General features: G+C 43.6%; 1 pseudogene; it reads right to left on the bottom strand.

Annotated features, from left to right (window-relative positions):
- Positions 1-1,296: 1,296 nt before the first annotated feature.
- On the bottom strand, positions 1,297-4,168 carry LOC139281361 (putative nuclease HARBI1; annotated as a pseudogene).
- Positions 4,169-6,907: the final 2,739 nt, after the last annotated feature.

Here is a 6,907-nt window from a genome sequence, read left to right as displayed (position 1 = left end):
GTGCTGGCACTGCGAGGGACCTCCCCTGAATCTCCAGGTAAGGAGTGTCTCCCACAAGTACACCCCCTGTGATCAAGGTGTGCAAGAGGTGGGTGGGGTGGCTTGACCCATCCACCTCCACGGAGGTGTGTGGGGGACCTGACCCATCCACCTCCATGGCACGAACCTGGTATTGCAGTACTTCCAGGAACGGTGCAGTGGCTCTAGGCCTTTTGGCTAAGAGCATTGGCGCAGAGTGATCCTTGGCGTGTGCAAGGTGACCTCTGGCGTTTGTGATTTGACAAAGAATTGGAACGATTGGCTACGAATTTCAAAAAAAAAAAAAAAAATTTCTAGTAAGTATGTACAGTATGTAGTGGTTACATGAGGTTTACAATTGTATAAGGGTTACAGTAGTATGCTGGTTACATACATGACAGATGCACTTCCTCCACTTAGGGCGGTCTTTGGCCAGGGACTCCCAGGTATCAGTGGGGATGTTACACTTTATCAGGGAGGCTTTGAGAAAGTCCTTGTAACGTTTCCGCTGCCCACCTTTGCTACTGCGCTTAATGGCATTATTAAAATTCTAATTGAAGTATTGGATTTGAAGATCGCAAGGTCTGATCCCATTTTCGCTAATGCCGTTAACACCTTCCCTGATCCCTACGAAGAGACAGTACAGGGCCATGAGAGAGGCGACACACTAGTGACGTTAGAAGGGAATGTTGTCCTTCAGTAGCAGCAGTAACAGGAAGAGCAACCCAGTAATGATCCAACTGCTGAAGGGCAGCCGTTGGCTATTTCAACTGGCAGGAGAGTAGTCCTGTTAAGGGAAAAGGCAAGGGCAAAGGCAACGGGAAACAAAAAGCGCAGGAGACAGTCAGTGCCACACTCTGCTTAGCCGCCTCTTGGTTGTATTTGCATGTTGGTATGTTAGTATTTCACTGTTTTACAATGTTGGTGTTGTGTTATTGTATTTCACTATTTTATTTAATATTTATAGCCTGTAGTCACTTGACATTTTGATTCAACATTTTTATTAACAACCAAACGTTACAACTGTTTGAAAAGTAGCAAAAAACTAGTTTACATCTTATTGTTGAGTCTTTATTACACTAAGAAACCAAAAAAATCACTTTAAACTGATAACTTGTTTTTATCAAAAACATTTGAAAATGTTTGCAAAGTTGACAAACGTTATCTGACAAAGACAAAAAAACTTTGCTGCAATAAAAGTTAATTTTTCACTTTACATTCAGTTGGATCTTTCCTGTGCCTTTCTGGGGCAGCGGGAGGGAGGAGGCGACAGTATCGTCACCTCGTAAACGTGTTGGCGTCTAGCTGTTCCCTGACAGCTCTGCTTTCCGCGTGAGCTTGCTGCTTACCTTCACGCCTTACACGGACATTTTCAAGATCTTCCATTTCAGCAGAGAGTTCATCTAAAGGGTTAAGAGATAGGCCTTCTTTCAGGGCAAAGTTGTGCAAAGCGCAACAGGCCACCACAAACCTTGCCACTTTTGCAGGACTGTATTGCAATGTCCCCCCTGATCTGTCCAGGCATCGGACACATGATTTTAAAACCCCGATTGTCCTCTCGACAACTTGATGTGTCCCCACATGTGCTTGGTTGTATCTCTCCTGTGCCTCATTATTGGTCCTGCGGTATGGTGTCATCAGCCACAGTTTTAGCGGGTAGCCCTTGTCGCCCAATATCCATACGGATCCTGGAGGCAATTGGTTGAGACAGTCATATAAGTTGGAGTGCTGGAGGACAAAGAAGTCATGACTACTTCCACAGTGACCTGTTTTCACGCTTAGGATCCTGAGTTGCGCATCACAGGCGATCATTACATTTAATGAATGATACCCCTTCCTGTTGATGAATCTCACAGCATTACCAATCGGTGCCTTCAGTGCAAAGTGGGTTCCGTCGACGGCCGCAATCACTTTTGTGAAGGCAGCTATTCTATAAAAAGCAAGGGCACTCACCCTTTGCTGTGGAGCAGACAGGTCAAAACGTATGAACTCATCGCTCCTACGGAATGTGGCATCCGTTACCTGATGAATGCAGGACCTCACAGCATACTGGCTGATGTTTGAAATGTCACTGGTGCCTGTCTGAAATAACCCTGATGCAAAGAAGTTCAGTGCAGTGGTTATATTCATGGACACAGACAAAGCAGTGCGGGTCGTGGGGCGTGTTTGAAGGTCGTCCTTCAACATGTCGTCCGATTGACTCTTAGCTGAAGCGCAGCCTCCTCACACATTACTCCTCCGACATCATTTCAAAAGATAGCCTCTCCCTGTACACTCTCTCTGGTGGATAGTAATTCCTTCTAATGAGGAGGCATTCATGGTTCACCAATCTTCCTAGTTGTTCCCTGCAATGTATGTTTCTCTGCGCCAGAATTTCACAAATATTTATGATAACATCATAAGCAGGCATGTTTCTCCCTCACAGGCTTCCTTTGTGGATAGATGCTGTACACGTAGGAGAAAAGAAGGAACGACTTGGAGAACTAATTTTTAAAGTCAGTGGGTACAAATTCACATTGGGCAGTGCAGCGAAACGATCGGTATCTGATTGCCACTCATCATACCCGCCTGATAAATATCACGCCCTGAATTAATTTTTAAGGCTCTTTATAACATATTATGGCCAAATTATTTTAAACAGCAGTAACTATGAGAAAAATAATTTTTAAATTGTCATTTTCAGGTTGAAAACAAATTAAAATTCTAGATTATCTCTCATTCTTACAAACTATGGCCCTGAAATTTGGGTCGGAGGCTTCTTTCGGACGAATGCCTCTGACCGGAGAATTTTTACGAATTTACCTGGAGGTCTCGAAGGAGCGTGGGATTCCGGTGGGGAGGCCTTCTCTTCCTGTGCTGCTAAGCGCGCTCCCATCCTCCAGGTTCCCACGGAGAAGATGCAGTCATATGTGACTGCTCAGTCAATCAGGTACAGTATTCCACAGCTTTCTCATTAATAGCAATGATAACTCCATATCTACGAGTTCTCATTGCTAGTAATGAGAAAAAAAACAAACACACTAAACACCATAATTACAAATAAAAAAACACACCTCACATAATTAAAATTAATTGAAATTAAAGTTAATAAGTGTTTTAGAAAAACAAATTCTGATTTTTTTTTTCAACTTATCGTAGTGGGCAGGGTTTTTAACATAAAATATGATTTTTTTATTTTATTTTATTATGTTTTTGTATGTTTGAAAACTCTTACGCCTGTAAGAGTAGGCTGTGCACCTGCTTTTATCAGGGGCAAGAGTTTTGAGGACATTTGCTGGGCAAGATAGGGGTAAATACCGCAACCTTGCCCATGCAAATGTCCTCGCTCCCGAGATACGGAGAATCTGTCAAACAGGAGCTTGACAAATCAGAAAAGGCGGTTTTCAGCGCATGTGCATTGTATGCTGAAAACCTGCTTTTGTGATGCCTTCCCGGATCCGTGCACAGTCCGTATGGACTCGGGGAGGCTGGGATTTCTGGGCTACTAGATAATGAAACCATGGAGTCCTCTAATGAAACCTGCTTGAAATTATCGCAATTACTGTTCTTATTCAAGCTCTTAACCTTAACAGAGAACTTTCTCATGTTAGTTCATCACTGTCAACCAAATAATTCTTCCATTTCCAGGACATATTTAACCCATATTTTACTTCTCTCAGACTGACCAACAGCTGAATTTGTTTTCTGAAACTTTCTAGCTGTTAATACAAATTCAAGCGATTCCTCCATCTAATTAAAGAAGCTTCATTTAATTTTAGAGTTGTGTGGAGAGGAATTTTTTTTTGCAAACATGATGGAAATTGGACCTGCCTTTTGCTAAAAGGCTTAAATCAGGCTTTCAAAATTAAAAGAAAAAAACTTCCCGTTGAAAATGTCCCCTGCTTTACCTCTTTTTGCTTCTTTCCTGCGGCAGCCTGACACACAGCATGCAGGCTGTGCTCCTGCTTTCATCTGTGGTACAACTTTTGGCCTAGATTCTGGGCAGTACATGTGTAAACTGTCCAATCTCGTGCGAGAACTCATAGTTCTCCAGCGCATTCGGAGGCTCTGCCAACCTCTTCGCTGACATATCAGAAAAGCCGGTTTTCGGCGCATGTGCCTTGTGCGCCGAAAACCGGCCTTTGCGATGCCTTTCCGGGCCGGTACGCATTCCGTACGGGAGGCCGCGATTTCAGGGCCCTTGTCGTTCATAAACAGACACAAATAATATTAGACAAGTGTTTCTAAACATTCGCTGAAATACTTGCGAGAAATATCTATTGAAATCTTCCAGATCCCTAGTTAGTAATGCCCTGCCTGCTACATTATTTATTATCCTCCAAGAAAGTAAATACAAGGGGAAGGAAACTCTGGGGAGAGTGGCAAGCTGCTGGTCGGGAAATCTGCATTTCAGTTGGTATTGTTATCATTCAGGGTCCCACAGCTTCGCAATGACTCTCTGGCTGGTCCGAAGTTACGACCCCTGTTGTGAGCCCTTTTGTTTCTGACGGAGTAGCAAAGGGATATTCCACTTGAGCGTTTCCTCACCAGCAATAAAATTGGAGAGTCTATAGAACATCAAATAAAATAATGGTGAGGCTAAGGCTTTTCTTTATATTAAATGAGTACTTTAAACAAAAAGTACTCCCTCTCGACTTTTCTTTCCCTTTATAGGCTCTCATGTGTAACACTTCATGTAGATGTATTGGAACTGTATACAGCTCAAAGACTCACAATGTGCATTGCATCATATAGCTCCAAAGATGTGTCCATGATACTCAATCCTGCAGTTACTGCATGAGGTCATCACCATTTCCATGGGCAAGCGTGATACAAACAGACGCAGGTGGAACATCAGGCCGTGGAAAAGACAATCACATCAGACATAGGACCTAGGGTCTCCTTAAGTGACTGTACTGTGAAATGGCAGAAGAGTACACCATCAGAAGCAACATCACCCAAAAAGGCTTCTGTGGATGCACCATACAAGACATGTACAAGATAAACATTTAGGGGGAGAAATTGGCCTGCTTTGTGCCTCCTGTTAGCGCCTGCAGGGGGCGCTAACACTTACCACCTCGCTGTCTTGCACCCCGTAGATCGTGATGTCATCCAGTGCGTAGCGCCCCATTACCACCCCGGATGCAATATTCACTCCCGCCCCCTGCAGCATCGCCGGGCGTCAACAACGGCAGCTGCAGGAGGCATTGTCACCTCGGCTGGCCACTTGGGGAGTGGTAATTAAAGGTAGTGGTGGTCAGGTAGGGCAACCTTTATTTATCCCCCCATTCTAGTATCTTTTGATTTCCTTAGTCCCCCGCGATTGCTCAGCCTTGCACTCTCAGAGTGCTTGGGGTTGCCTTGCACATAACACAGGTGCTGTGGCCCAACACAGACAGTAAGAAAACTCAGTCACCCAGCACTGGCCCTTCCCTGTAAGGGAAGAAGGGAAGGCAGCACTGCACTGAACATTGCTCAGCACTCTGCTGCTACCGCCCCTCTCACTCCCTTCAGTGCTCTGAGACAAGCGGTAGGGCTTGATTTAGCACTCCACTTCCCTCTTGGAGCTCGAAAGCGGAAGTTCCCGTCAGCTGCAAATCCCTTTTGCTATCTAGTTGGAAAAATGTGATTTTATATTTGCAAAAGTTTAGAACTATGTAAAATATATTAATACATTAACTAGACTCTAGAAAGTTTGTGAAAGGGATAGAGACTGCAACATTATCTACTTAAATAGAATAAAATTACAATTACATTCTTTGTCACTTAATGGGATTATGGCTTTTTAAACCAGGGAGCATATTTTCAGTGTATTAACAGTTTGTACGTTGAGTTACTATTGAGTAGAAAATAACAGCCTTGATTTGAAAATTAATTTTTGCAATTGCATTGTACAAGTTGTTAACACGTGTCTCAGGCCTTGGTATAGAGTACCTGCTATTATTGGGCCAATTATTGTTTGCAGATCCCATTAAGTAAGGCACAATATTAACAACATTATTATTATTAATGCGATACTTTTGCGCTCTCTGAAATGTTATCACCTCAAACAGGCCGCTACGCAATTTCTCACCCTCAATGTGCCAACTTGAGTCTGCCAGTGGTATTAAAGCTGGTTCACTTGTAACTTATGACACAGATGCCATTAGGGCTTGATTGGATTTCAGCCTTGCCTCAGTGATAGCGCTCTTATTTCTGAGTCAGGTCTGACCATATAATCTAGGTTGACAGGGAATGCTGCATTTTCGGAAGTGCTATCTTTTGGATAAGATGTTAAAGCGAGGCCTGGTCTGCCTCTCAGGTGGAGGTGAAAAATCCCACGGCACTATTCAAAGCACAGCAGGGGAGTTGTCCTGGTATCCTGGCCAACACAAACAGTACCAACAAAACAGATTATCTGGTCATTTATTCCATTACTGTTTGTAGGACCTTGCTGTGCATACCAGAAAAGTGAGGATATACATATCAGGAAAGGATGAACATGCTGGGTCTCTTTTCTCTTGAAAAGAGAAGGCTGAGGGGTGACCTAATAGAGGTCTTTAAAATGATGAAAGGTTTTGATAGAGTGGATACAGAGAGAATGTTTCCATTTAAGCAAAAAGGGCCACATTACAGTAAGATTGTAAAGGGGCAAAGTGTGTTAAAAAGACAAGCCTGAAGGCTCTGTGCCTCAATGCGAGGAGTATTCGGAATAAGGTGGCAGATAGCAGTTAACGGATACGATGTGATTGGCATCATGGAGACATGGCTGCAGGGTGACCAAGACTGGGAACTCAATATCCAAGGGTATTCAGCATTTAGGAAGGATAGACAGAAAGGAAAAGGAGGTGGGGTTGCTGGTTAAAGAGGAAATCAATGCAATTGTAAGGAAGGACATTAGCCGAGATGATGTGGAATCGGTATGGGTGGA

Source organism: Pristiophorus japonicus, chromosome 15 (genome assembly GCF_044704955.1).
Source record: "Pristiophorus japonicus isolate sPriJap1 chromosome 15, sPriJap1.hap1, whole genome shotgun sequence".
Lineage (NCBI taxonomy): Eukaryota > Metazoa > Chordata > Chondrichthyes > Pristiophoridae > Pristiophorus > Pristiophorus japonicus.
Note: the sequence above shows the minus strand (reverse complement) of the source record. Positions and strands in the feature narration are given on the sequence as shown.